Genomic DNA, 14750 nt, shown 5'->3' with positions numbered 1-14750 from the left:
ATCATTCCATCGATTTTAACCAATGGGTTGACATTTCCACAAAGTGAAGCAGTCCCACACCATCACCTTGCTCCTGCATGTTTCATTGTCAAATAACAACAGAAGCTATTAAAAAAAAATTAGAAGAATTCACTCATTTTTACAGATTTTACAGGCGTTTAAACTTAAAAGTGGTAAACATGTATCCACATATGCTCGCCACTGTATAAGGTGTCGTTTGTCATATTTTTTAAAACAATTATTTTTTAAAACAATTGATAATTTAGTTGATCTAAAATTTGTTGACCAACATATATCTAATAAATTTACCTTTCGATTCGCATAAATTAGAAACACAAAAATTAAAAATTTCCCATTTGAAATCTTAATATATCTCAGACGGATTTGAATCTATATATATATGCTGCATACTTACATATATCGGTTTTTTAGAAGAGCACAGTTCATTAACACCAATTGAATGATACTTAATATAAGTGAAAGATAAAATTGGTAGAACACAGATTCCCTTGAAAGGAACGACTTTCACTCCCTGTCATAGCGAGCTTTTCCCGTAATTCTATCCCTGTTTTTCAAATGAAAAAAAAAACCGTATCACCAATACATGCTAGTTTGGAATTGCAGCTGATCTGTGGTTACTATTTGCTTATTTTATATTGTTTGTACCGAAAACCCCGAATATATAGCTTTAAAAATTCAAAGTCAAAGCCATTCAGAAATTGTCCTGAGCTGTTAACATATGTATGAAGGTATATTTTGAAAATTGTGGTACAGGCGTTGGATATTAATCCAACATATTTTTGTCTCATGAAACGTCCGATTATAAAATATTAAGTTATTTATTAAGCATAGGGTAAAATGTGCCAAAATATATTGAGTATTAAAGTAAATTTATAAAAGAATAAAAGGAAGACTCTACCCTTAATATGTGTAAACAAGTGGAATTTCATTGTAGTTAACATCAAAAGTTATTTAATATTCTTTAAGCTAAAGCCAAAATAGCATGAAATTGTGAAATAGAAAGTTAACATTTTAGAAATTAGAAAAATATTCTTAAATAAAGTTATACGTACATATATACATATATATATGTATTTACAATAAACCTACGTATTTGTTAATAAATAAAGTTGAGTTCAAAAGTTTACAATTATCATTGAAACATTAGCATTGGAAAAATCTGCTCAAAATCATAGCCAAAATCAAAAAATTTTCTAATGCTACGAGATTTTTTTGTATACAATGAAAAAATCCAATACATTCAAGAAAATTTTACTTTTGGGTACGAGATAAGGGCACATAAAGTTGAAAATTATTTCTGTTTCCACACATTTATTCAGCGTTTTTTCATTTACTGCATCTTTCAGATAGAATTTTTTTTTCTTTTTTTTTTGAGCCGTGTTTTACTTTATTTAAGATCTGTCTTTCGCAGACAATTATTAAATTTCCTCTTTGGGTACTTGACAATCTTATTTCAGTTATCTTACAATTATGTTATTATTAAGTTATTATGAATGGTTTTGTTATGTCTAGCTGCTTAGTTCCAGGGGAGGTCCTGCGGGTGATCTCTTTTAAGTCTTCTTGTGGTTGTGCTGTTGTCCAGCAGGCCAATAGCTAGGTTGTTATCGTGCTGGTGCAGGCGTGTGAGGTACCTGGTGCTACTCTCAATGATCACTTCCGCTACCCACGGTATGTTGAGGACACTGTGGACTGTGGCATTGTCGTGGTAAATATGTGCATTACCGACTATTCGAAGGGCTTTATTTTCGAAAAATTTTCAGATAGAATAACAGGTAAACTATGTAGCGTATGATTCAGTTGTTGGTGTCCTTTTATACCCAGTAACCAGTACAGATTACAGGTCTATGTATATACATAAGTATTTTGGTCAAAGCGGATGTATGTATGTAATGCACAGTAGGAAACGTTTACGACCCCATAAAGTATACATATATGTATATTCTTGATCAGTATTAATATTCGAGTGGATATAGCTGTTCCTGTCTGTCCTTATGAGCGCCTAGTACTCAGAGACCATAAGAGATAGGGCAACCAAGTTTTGCATCAAATATGCTCACACTGTTACCAGTGTATCAAATTTTGGCCCACACCCTTCCGCCCCCACAAAGAGCGAAAATCTGCTGTATCCACAATTTTGAAAATAAGAGAAAACTAAAAATGCAATTCCATAAGGAATATCTATCAGATCACAGAATTGGGATTAGTTTGGATCATCAATATAACCAGAATGAAGAAATTAATGTGCAGTGGCTACCCCCACTCAGACCAGCAGTTTTCTTTATACCCGATACTGTGGTGTAAAAATGTAACACACAGAAGGAAGCGTTTCCGACCCTATAAAGCAGGGCTCGGCACGGCCCTATCTATTGTGCATAGGAGAAGGCTGTGCCGCGGTGCTGCCACTCACGTACACGTGAATTACATTGATTCGGACCAATAACAATACATTGAAATGTTCTGTTTTGCGTGCGTCTTCGCACACGAGTCGATATGGACATGTCTGTGTTTACGTCCGGCCGTTATATTTGACGCCACGTTCTCAGAGACTATAAGAGCTGGAGTCACCAAAGTTTGTGTAACACTGAATTAAGTTTGTTTCAAAATTTTGCCCTTCCGCCACCACAAAGGACAAAAATCTGTAGAAAATTGTAAAAATCGAAAAAACCAATTAGCGTCTCACAAACGTTCCTACTCGTTTATTTATTGCACATTCTCTCATTCCACACTGTGCTTCGTGCAGTGTGCGGCTCCTGAGGAGGGGGCGAGCTAACAGTGCGTTTTGCCGAGTGAGGTGATGTAGAAGATGTGATGTGTGATGACAGAAGTGGAAAAAGTGTATAATGACAAATGTAAAACTCGAAAAACAAAAATTAGGTACAGATAGGGGGTGGGGCTAATTTTTGAGATACACTGGTTTCAGTGTGAACATACAGCAGTCTGGAGGCAACATTTTGTGGCTCTAGCTTTTATAGCCTCTGAAAACAAACAAGACCTTCTACAATATATCCGTCTTTACTCTTCGGGTATAAAAAGGGAAAACCCGCACTATCAACCCTATGACCCCTCGCAAGCCTAGACTAATTACACTACTCGACAGAATCGATATTTTTTTCTTCAAGGAACCAAACTGATTTTTTCTGATAGATATGCTTTTTTTCCATGGCAGAACTTTTTTTTGAAGAATTTTTGAAGTCTGGTATTTTTTTAATGTGTGGTCAGAGGTTGCTTTTTTTCACATAACTTAAGTATCTTAAATCTGGTTGTAAAGAACTTTGTTTATCTGAAAAGCTGATTAATGCAGCTAAAAAGTGGACCCAAACGATCTGTGGTTTTAGCTTGATGTCTGGGAAATATTAAGCTTTAAAATGCAAAAATGTTGATTTTTGTGCGTTATTAAATTGTAATTTTATAATTTTAAAACTTTTATATAAACATAAAAAATATTGAGGATTTTGTAAAAAAAAAATACCTCACATATCTCACAACCTTAATGTCTTTCATCGGTAAGCTAACACCACAAAGTGTTTGGGTACACTTTATAGATGAGTTCTTCAGCTTTATAGAATTACTAAGTTCATTACAACCAGATTTGGGGTACTTTAGCAGTACCTCTAAAAAAACCGTTAAAAAAATGCCAGCTTACAAAAATCTTTAAAAAAAAAGTTCTGCCATAGAAAAACAAAAAATTATCATCAAACCATTTCTAAGCTCCATATCTTTCAGAAGGAGTTAGTCTTGATCGATTATATGATTCAATGTAATGTTATGTAAAATCCACCAACTGCCCAGTCGGACCGTCTAGAAGTAAGTGGTTGCGAAAAAGAATTGATCTTTTATCCCACCAAGTAACCAGAACAGCTTCCCGACCGTTCGGGTTTTTCCCACCAAGGCCAACATACTATTCTTTTTCATGCTTTTCTTTCATGGAAAAAGTTCGAAAAAGTTTCAGGCGAACGCATTGAAGAACATACGAGAAGGGACGTGTGAGACGCTTATTATGAGTCACAACTTTTATACCCGGCACTCATTACTACATCTGTACCTTAGCGGTTTTTTTCAAATTTCATCTGTCATCCACGTGAATGAGAAAATGTGCAAAAAATAAATATAAGCTGCGTGACGGGGTGGGTTTAGCCACTGCAAATTAATTTCTTCATTGTGGCTATAATGCACCAATCGAATCCCAATTTGATGATCTGATAGATCTGGTCATTCCCTACGGAATGGCGTTTTTAGTTTTCTTTTATCTTCAAAATTGTAGATTTGGGAGGTTTTCGCCCTTTTGCGGGGCGGAAGGGAGCGTGGCTCATTTTTGAAATACACTTGTAACAGTGTAAGCATACAGAAGTATGGATGCAAAATTTGGTGGCTCTAGCTTTTATGGTCTCTGAGATCCAGGCGCTCAACAAGACGGACGGACAGACATACAGACGGACAGACGGACGGACAGACAGACATGGCTCAATCGACTCGGCTATTGATGCTGATCAAGAATATTTGTATATACTTTATGGGGTCGGAGACGTTTCTGTGCGTTACATACATTCACTTTGTGGACAAATACACTATACCCTATTTACTCTTCGAGTACCGGGTATAAAAAGAACAAAAGGCAATTTGCAAAAATGCTGTTTTTCGTTCTCGTTTCTTCTCGCTAAGGATCGAACGTGCATACAGATTTGTTCATCTGAAAAACAGTAAATAACTAAGAATTGAAGTTTTAGATCAATATTTTTCAACGTAATTATTAGCAGAGTGTTAATGCAGTTTGGCTGCATCTAAAGAATATGACAGAAACAACGATGGAGTGAGGTAGGTGCGCAGAAATTTCCAGAAGAAAAAAAAAAAAATGTAAGTATGTACATACACATGTGTAACAGCATCTGCATTTGAAGCGAAAACGTCACGCATAGTGTACACGTGCTCAGTGGAAAAGGGAGCGATACAGAAGTACTGTTTGGAAGCAATTAATTCCGACTGGATGGGTCTCCGCGCCTGCTCCTACCCGCTCGTAATGCCACACACCTCCGCTGACTCTCTTGATCTCATAGTATGAATTATCTATATTGAAGATAAGGCTTCAGAGGGGATAGCTTCCTTTCAGGGGGATTACATTAAAATAAAGATCACTTAAGAGCAACCGCTCGAATGAGATTTTTGGAATAAAAAGAGGAGGAACGCTGTGTATATTCGCTACTCAGTCAGTATATGTACATATGTGTATATGTCACCTTACGATTATTTTCTAACTTTACATTTTTTTTATCCATCTGCCATCTGCAACTACATACAACATACATACATACATATGTATATCACTTCTCACACCAACACGCCCTTTTAGCCCACACCCTTCTGCCAGAGCCGAACACTGCCTGAGGTAGAGTGTGCAAGCCAGAGAGAATTAGCCAAAAATAAACAAAGCTGCTGAAAGGGGGTGGGGGCTTGCCACTCGACATGATTTTCGTGATTTTGGCGATAATAACGACGCTTATTCGGGGATCTGCATTTTTAGTTTTCTTCGTCTGCGGAAGCAAATTTCGGTTCCCCGGTCGGCTAGTCGGCAAGTCGGCAGGTGGGCAACGTTTCTGTCTGGGATCTGCGCTTGTCAGGTTTTTGGTTGTTTCCTCTTGTCGTCGAATTTAACGGTGTAGTGATTGCACAGCAATGTCCTAGGGTAATATTTTATCAGTTAATAAAACACAAAACTGAATTAAGCAATAAAAACCTTCTTTAAATCTTTACACTTATACTATGTGAAACCTTTGCCGAACAAGGTGTAAATATGTGCATATTTTTAAATGTCCATAACAAGATGACCAATGCTGCAAGAAAAAGACTTCACGCTTTTGAGATGTATACTCACACAAAAAAATATGTAATGTGTTAAATGTTATATCATTGTTACCACCTAGTTAATATCTTAAATTGTAAAAAAAGAAAAATAAAAAGTACTATACATTTAAACATTTTATGTGTTTACATTTGTTTTCTTCATCTGTCAGCTACATTACTTCCCAGACCAACGCGCCCTTTTAGTTTATTATTCGCTGTCAGAGGGCCGCCACTGAACGAGGCAGTGTGTTCGAGCAAGACAGAGAATGAGGAAAAAGCTGCGTTGCTGGATGATAACCTATAATAAAATTCCGATCTGATCGAGTTTTTGAAATCTTATTGAAATAAGAGTAACCATATCTATCAGATCACAGAATTGGAATTAGATTGGATTATTATTATAGCCGGAATGAAGAAAGTCATTTGCAGTGGCTTCCCCCCAACCCTTCCATCAGTTTAGCTTTTTTTTTGCACATTCTCTCATTCTAACCTCTGCTTCGTGCAGTGTGTGGCTCTTGGGGAGGGGGGCGAGCTAAAAGAGCGTGTTGGCTTGAGAAGGTATGTATATGTAAATGTAGATGACATATGTAGAAAAATGTAAAATTTAAAATTTGAAAGAAACCACTAAGGTTCAGGTGTGCTACTGAGTAACGGGTACAAAAGTTGTGACGCGTATAACGTCTCAGAAACGTCTCACACGTCCCATCTCGTTGGATATTTGAATTTAAAAATGTTGAATATTAAATGTAAAAACATACATACATACATATACATATGTACAAAGGTACAAAACTATTTGCTAAAGTCCTTTTAGAAATGGACGCGCTCGAATAGACAACAGAGTAGCAAGAGAGTAACACACACAAAAATAAATGTAGATGGTTTTTTTTTATTTGAACAGAAAATATGGTGTAGACCACTTAAACGTATGTAATATAAACTGGTGTTTTTGAGGTGCTTTATCAAAGGTTACTAAAAGCATTTATGTCGCGTTCTTTTTTATTTTTTGATTTGATGTTTTTTATCACTACTTCTGTTTGCCACTACGAAAAATAAATAATTATGTATGTAAATATGCACATGCATGCATAAATAGTTGCACATGTACATAAATACATATGTATGTGTATATTTTAAAATAATCCATAACATTGGGGGACCTACATATGTCGAAACAATGTACGTAGGTAAATATGTACGTAAGTATGTATATATGTATGTAAATAAATACATATGTATGTATTAATAAAGTTAAAAAGCTTTATGATAATGGAAGGTAAATGTGAACTTTAGATTTCATCAAAAGTTTTTATTCAACTTTATAGAGTTTCACAATACTCTGGATGTATTTTCGATACTTTGTTGTTTATTTAAAGAGAGTTTGATATATGTAAATACATATATAAGTCGATAATCGTATGCAATTATAAAAACTCTGATCCGTTCAAACAAAACTTTTAAGAAAAACTACACGTCGGAGAATTGTACACATATTACAGAATATATATGTACATGTGTATACAAATATATTTTAACAAATATATCTAAACGTCGCCGTTGTTCAAAATATTTCCGAGCTAGCGAGATCGATAGCTACTCTCTCGTCAGTACTAGATGACAACGAGCTTTTTGAAATATTGTATATGAGAGTTCCACAATTTTCAAACATTTACTGATATATAACGTATATACCATGCACAATGGAAAGAAACTTAAGTGATTTCTTTAATCAGGAGATCTGTATGCGTAGCGTACAGCTTGAAGGAATAGTCGATCTTGTCACCCAGAATGGGGCCACAGGCCGCTCAATGGCAATCTACATCGTCCCATTGGTCGCAACACTTCCGATTGACCAGCTCGCTGGAGGGATCATCTGTCAGAGGCAAGGGAGAGGTCGGAAGGTTGATGTCACATTGGCATTGAAGCCCCAGCAGTCGATGCTCTCCTGCGCCTGTTGCCGCAACTGGAGGATCACTGTTATCCATGAGAGAATATGAGCAAGCTGACGATGAATAGCGGGAGAGGGTGGAGATGGCCTTTGCCAATAATATTTTCATTCCGGCTGATGATGCGATCTAATCCAGATTCTGCATGTCTTCAGATGTCTTCAAAATTGTGGATACCAGAGTTTTTACCTTTGGGGCGGCTGAAGAGGGAAAATTATGAGATACACTTATAAAAGTGGGATATGATTCTCTCGATTTAAAAAATTTAATCTGCAGGAAAAATAGTTAAATACAATGCAAATGTTACGTTATAATTTAATGTTAATGTAAGAGGCTCCGTCTCCATGATGGAATTCTTGTCACCACGCTGTCACACTGCTGTTGTCTCCGTCGCACTCCAGCCAAATTGCTTATGACGACTTTCCGACCTTTCAAGCCTTTCCGACGCGAATTGTCTTGGACTTTCACGATCGTATTCCCGGCGTATCTGCCTCTTATGCTGGTTCGCGATTCGATGAACCTCGAGCAAATGAAGGCAAGTGTTTCGCGGACTCTTATACGCCGCACGTTGGGCAGTTGGCGTCGTTGGCCCAAAACGATGGAAATAGCTCCTGAAGCAGCAACTTAAGAGTTGGGCTGGTCAAAGTTGACTTCCCCATTTTCCCCCTTTTCCACGCCTGAGGGTTCTTGGGTTGAAGGTCGTCGATGTTTAAGGGTTTTTATAGTCTGTCTGTCGGGGTCGATGCTACAGATAATAGCCTTGTGGTCGCTGGCGGTGTATGCAGTGCTGAGGTACCACGTTGTACTCTCGAGGAGAGTGTTGCTGCAGAAGGACAGGTCAATGACTCACCCCATCCCTGTTCGGGAGAACGTCTCCTCTGATACTGTTTTGAGCAGGTTTATCTGTAGTGTAGCAAAGTGTGACGAAGTCTAGCGTTAGTAAACCTTGATTAAACATTCCTCCACGCCATGCCTGTTCTTTTCCATCTTCGTCTCAGTTACTTTCCACTTGATGTGATGGTGACTTGTATGCATAGAAAATAAATACTCTAAGTTTATCAGCGTCCTTTCGCTAATATTTGATCGCTTTAATTCACTTAGTTGTATTTTTATATCCGGTGCTCGAAGAGTTACATAAGTGGTATTTCATGTGTGTAAGGCACGCAAGGAAACATTTCCGACCCCATAAAGTATATTTAATACTAGCCGAGTCGATATGTCCATGTCTGGTTGTCCGTCTAGTTATCAGAGTCTATAAGAGTTAGAGCAACCAAAATTTGCATCAAGACCGCTGTCATATCCCACTTTTATAAGTGTACATATATCATAATTTTCCCTCTTCAGCCGCCCCAAAGGTAAAAAACTCTGGTATCCACAATTTTGAAGACATCTGAAGACATGCAGAATCTGGATTAGATCGCATCATCAGCCGGAATGAAAATATTATGGGCAATGGCCATCTCCACCCTCTCCCGCTATTCATCGTCAGCTTGCTCATATTCTCTCATGGATAACAGTGATCCTCCAGTTGCGGCAACAGGCGCAGGAGAGCATCGACTGCTGGGGCTTCAATGCCAATGTGACATCAACCTTCCGACCTCTCCCTTGCCTCTGACAGATGATCCCTCCTGCGAGCTGGTCAATCGGAAGTGTTGCGACCAATGGGACGATGTAGATTGCCATTGAGCGGCCTGTGGCCCCATTCTGGGTGACAAGATCGACTATTCCTTCAAGCTGTACGCTACGCATACAGATCTCCTGATTAAAGAAATCACTTAAGTTTCTTTCCATTGTGCATGGTATATACGTTATATATCAGTAAATGTTTGAAAATTGTGGAACTCTCATATACAATATTTCAAAAAGCTCGTTGTCATCTAGTACTGACGAGAGAGTAGCTATCGATCTCGCTAGCTCGGAAATATTTTGAACAACGGCGACGTTTAGATATATTTGTTAAAATATATTTGTATACACATGTACATATATATTCTGTAATATGTGTACAATTCTCCGACGTGTAGTTTTTCTTAAAAGTTTTGTTTGAACGGATCAGAGTTTTTATAATTGCATACGATTATCGACTTATATATGTATTTACATATATCAAACTCTCTTTAAATAAACAACAAAGTATCGAAAATACATCCAGAGTATTGTGAAACTCTATAAAGTTGAATAAAAACTTTTGATGAAATCTAAAGTTCACATTTACCTTCCATTATCATAAAGCTTTTTACTTTATTAATACATACATATGTATTTATTTACATACATATATACATACTTACGTACATATTTACCTACGTACATTGTTTCGACATATGTAGGTCCCCCAATGTTATGGATTATTTTAAAATATACACATACATATGTACCAACATATGTATTTATGTACATGTGCAACTATTTATGCATGCATGTGCATATTTACATACATAATTATTTATTTTTCGTAGTGGCAAACAGAAGTAGTGATAAAAAACATCAAATCAAAAAATAAAAAAGAACGCGACATAATAGCTTTTAGTAACCTTTGATAAAGCACCTCAAAAACACCAGTTTATATTACATACGTTTAAGTGGTCTACACCATATTTTCTGTTCAAATAAAAAAAAACCATCTACATTTATTTTTGTGTGTGTTACTCTCTTGCTACTCTGTTGTCTATTCGAGCGCGTCCATTTCTAAAAGGACTTTAGCAAATAGTTTTGTACCTTTGTACATATGTATATGTATGTATGTATGTTTTTACATTTAATATTCAACATTTTTAAATTCAAATATCCAACGAGATGGGACGTGTGAGACGTTTCTTGAGACGTTTCTGAGACGTTTTACGCGTCACAACTTTTGTACCCGTTACTCAGTAGCACACCTGAACCTTAGTGGTTTCTTTCAAATTTTAAATTTTACATTTTTCTACATATGTCATCTACATTTACATATACATACCTTCTCAAGCCAACACGCTCTTTTAGCTCGCCCCCCTCCCCAAGAGCCACACACTGCACGAAGCAGAGGTTAGAATGAGAGAATGTGCAAAAAAAAAAAAGCTAAACTGATGGAAGGGTTGGGGGGAAGCCACTGCAAATGACTTTCTTCATTCCGGCTATAATAATAATCCAATCTAATTCCAATTCTGTGATCTGATAGATATGGTTACTCTTATTTCAATAAGATTTCAAAAACTCGATCAGATCGGAATTTTATTATAGGTTATCATCCAGCAACGCAGCTTTTTCCTCATTCTCTGTCTTGCTCGAACACACTGCCTCGTTCAGTGGCGGCCCTCTGACAGCGAATAATAAACTAAAAGGGCGCGTTGGTCTGGGAAGTATGTAATGTAGCTGACAGATGAAGAAAACAAATGTAAACACATAAAATGTTTAAATGTATAGTACTTTTTATTTTTCTTTTTTTACAATTTAAGATATTAATTAGGTGGTAACAATGATATAACATTTAACACATTACATATTTTTTTGTGTGAGTATACATCTCAAAAGCGTGAAGTCTTTTTCTTGCAGCATTGGTCATCTTGTTATGGACATTTAAAAATATGCACATATTTACACCTTGTTCGGCAAAGGTTTCACATAGTATAAGTGTAAAGATTTAAAGAAGGTTTTTATTGCTTAATTCAGTTTTGTGTTTTATTAACTGATAAAATATTACCCTAGGACATTGCTGTGCAATCACTACACCGTTAAATTCGACGACAAGAGGAAACAACCAAAAACCTGACAAGCGCAGATCCCAGACAGAAACGTTGCCCACCTGCCGACTTGCCGACTAGCCGACCGGGGAACCGAAATTTGCTTCCGCAGACGAAGAAAACTAAAAATGCAGATCCCCGAATAAGCGTCGTTATTATCGCCAAAATCACGAAAATCATGTCGAGTGGCAAGCCCCCACCCCCTTTCAGCAGCTTTGTTTATTTTTGGCTAATTCTCTCTGGCTTGCACACTCTACCTCAGGCAGTGTTCGGCTCTGGCAGAAGGGTGTGGGCTAAAAGGGCGTGTTGGTGTGAGAAGTGATATACATATGTATGTATGTATGTATGTAGTTGCAGATGGCAGATGGATACAAAAAATGTAAAGTTAGAAAATAATCGTAAGGTGACATATACACATATGTACATATACTGACTGAGTAGCGAATATACACAGCGTTCCTCCTCTTTTTATTCCAAAAATCTCATTCGAGCGGTTGCTCTTACATAAGTGATCTTTATTTTAATGTAATCCCCCTGTAAGGAAGCTATCCCCTCTGAAGCCTTATCTTCAATATAGATAATTCATACTATGAGATCAAGAGAGTCAGCGGAGGTGTGTGGCATGACGAGCGGGTAGGAGCAGGCGCGGAGACCCATCCAGTCGGAATTAATTGCTTCCAAACAGTACTTCTGTATCGCTCCCTTTTCCACTAAGCACGTGTACACTATGCGTGACGTTTTCGCTTCAAATGCAGATGCTGTTACACATATGTATGTACATACTTACATTTTTGGTTTTTTTTCTTCTGGAAATTTCTGCGCACCTACCTCACTCCATCGTTGTTTCTGTCATATTCTTTAGATGCAGACAAACTGCATTAACACTCTGCTAATAATTACGTTGAAAAATATTGATCTAAAACTTCAATTCTTAGTTATTTACTGTTTTTCAGATGAACAAATCTGTATGCACGTTCGATCCTTAGCGAGAAGAAACGAGAACGAAAAACAGCATTTTTGCAAATTGCCTTTTGTTCTTTTTATACCCGGTACTCGAAGAGTAAATAGGGTATATTGTATTTGTCCACAAAGTGAATGTATGTAACGCACAGAAGGAAACGTCTCCGACCCCATAAAGTATATACATATATTCTTGATCAGCATCAATAGCCGAGTCGATTGAGCCATGTCTGTCTGTCCGTCCGTCTGTCCGTTTGTATGTCTGTCCGTCCGTCTTGTTGAGCGCCTGGATCTCAGAGATCATAAAAGCTAGAGCCACCAAATTTTGCATCCATACTTCTGTATGCTCACACTGTTACAAGTGTATTTCAAAAATGAGCCACGCTCCCTTCCGCCCCCGCAAAAGGGCGAAAACCTCCCAAATCTACAATTTTAAAGATAAAAGAAAACTAAAAACGGCATTCCGTAGGGAATGACCAAATCTATCAGATCATCAAATTGGGATTCGATTGGTGCATTATAGCCACAATGAAGAAATTAATTTGCAGTGGCTAAACCCACCCCTTCACGCAGCTTATATTTGTTTTTTACACATTCTCTCATTCACACTCTGCTTCGCACAGTTTTTGGCCTCTGCCTCTGACACGTCTCTGCTCTGCCGCGTCTCTGCCCTGACTCTGCAGTGTGTTGCTATAGGGGAGGGTGGCGAGCTAAAGGAGCGTGTTGGCGTGAACAGTGTTGTTGATGTAGATGACAATTGAAGAAAAAATGTAAAATTTGACAAATAACCGCTAAGGTGCAGATGTAGTACTGAGTGCCGGGTATAAAAGTTGTGACTCATAATAAGCGTCTCACACGTCCCTTCTCGTTTGTTCTTCAATGCTTTCGCCTGAAACTTTTTCGAACTTTTTCCAAAAGCATGAAAGAATAGTATGTTGGCCTTCGGAAAAAACCCGAACGGCCGGGAAGCTGTTCTGGTTACTTGATGGGAAAAGATGCATGAAAGAACGCTTACATATATCGGGGTTTATTTATCGGTTCTACATAGTCTATTTTACATTACATTACATTGTATCATATAATCGATCAAGACTAACTTTTTCCCATATTTTCATATTTTCCCAGTGTATTTCAAAAATTAGTCCCGCCCCCCCAAAAGTTCGAAAACCTCCCAAAGCTACAATTTTGAAGATACAAGAGAACTAAAAGCTATTCCGAAGGGAATGACCATATCTATCAGATCTCCAAATTGGGTTCCGATTGGATCATTATTATAGCCACAATGAAGAAATTAATTTGCTGTGGCTAAACCCACCCTGTCCAGCAGCTTTTGTTGTTTTTTTGCACATTCTCTCATTCATACTCTGCTTCTGCAGTGTGAGGCCTCTGCTTCTGTCGCGTCTCTGCCTCTGCGTTGGCGTGAGAATTTAAGTAGATGTAGATGACATGTGTAGAAAAAATTAAAAATGTCAAATGCAAAATTAAAAAAAAAAAACAATATGGTACAGGTACACTGACTGAGTACCGGGTATAAAAGTTGTGACATGTAAGATGCGTCTCACACGTCCCTTCTCGTTTTTTTGTTTTTCTATGGCAGAACTTTTTTTTAAAGAATTTTGTAAACTTGCATTTTTTAACGGTTTTTTAGAGGTAGCGCTTCTCTTGCACATAACTTAATTACCCTAAATCTGGTTGTTATGGACTAAGTCATTCTATAAAGCTGACGAACTCATCTGCAAAGTGTACACAAACTCTTTTTGGTTTTAGTTTAACGGCTTAGAAATATTAAGCTTTCAACTGCAAAAATGATGGTTTTGCGCGGTATTTTGAACAAAATTTAAAAACTCAGAAAACGTCAAAAAAAAATTGTATCCTGTTTTCTTTTGTGTATAGGTGCATTAATTTGGCGTCTGTAAATGTATTGCTCCAACATCTTTGCAGAGTTGGCAGAGCTTAGAATTTTTTTGTATTCAGGTATTTTTTCAGTATTTTTCGAGTACTGACGGCAGAAATGCTTTTGCAGTTCTGCCAGAAATCTCCCAAAACGTATTTATTTTTTTTTTTCATTTTTTTAGGTTGACCAATTTTAGTTCAGCCGTCTCTACATAGATTCGAATGAGCAATACCTTGAACGACGCCGAATTAAGGCACCTGTAATCAAAAAAATAAAGGACATGGGATATATTTTTTTCCACTTTTCCTGAGTTTTTAAATTCATGATTTCGTAAAAAATACCTCACAAAAATAATAATTTTTTTACATTTATATT

General features: G+C 37.2%; 2 long non-coding RNA genes across 2 annotated transcripts; one reads left to right on the top strand and one right to left on the bottom strand.

Moving 5' to 3' along the window:
- Positions 1-5103: 5103 nt before the first annotated feature.
- On the bottom strand, positions 5104-7329 carry LOC117896876. Its single transcript, XR_004649054.1, has 3 exons — positions 7215-7329; positions 5750-5846; positions 5104-5693 (listed from the first exon to the last, which is right to left on the bottom strand). It is a non-coding gene; the product is annotated as an uncharacterized LOC117896876 (long non-coding RNA).
- A 2491-nt stretch (positions 7330-9820) lies between these two features.
- On the top strand, positions 9821-11860 carry LOC117897541. Its single transcript, XR_004649095.1, has 3 exons — positions 9821-9935; positions 11334-11430; positions 11487-11860. It is a non-coding gene; the product is annotated as an uncharacterized LOC117897541 (long non-coding RNA).
- The last annotated feature ends 2890 nt before the right edge of the window (positions 11861-14750 follow it).

This window comes from Drosophila subobscura, chromosome O (assembly GCF_008121235.1).
Source record: "Drosophila subobscura isolate 14011-0131.10 chromosome O, UCBerk_Dsub_1.0, whole genome shotgun sequence".
NCBI lineage: Eukaryota > Metazoa > Arthropoda > Insecta > Diptera > Drosophilidae > Drosophila > Drosophila subobscura.
Note: the sequence above shows the minus strand (reverse complement) of the source record. Positions and strands in the feature narration are given on the sequence as shown.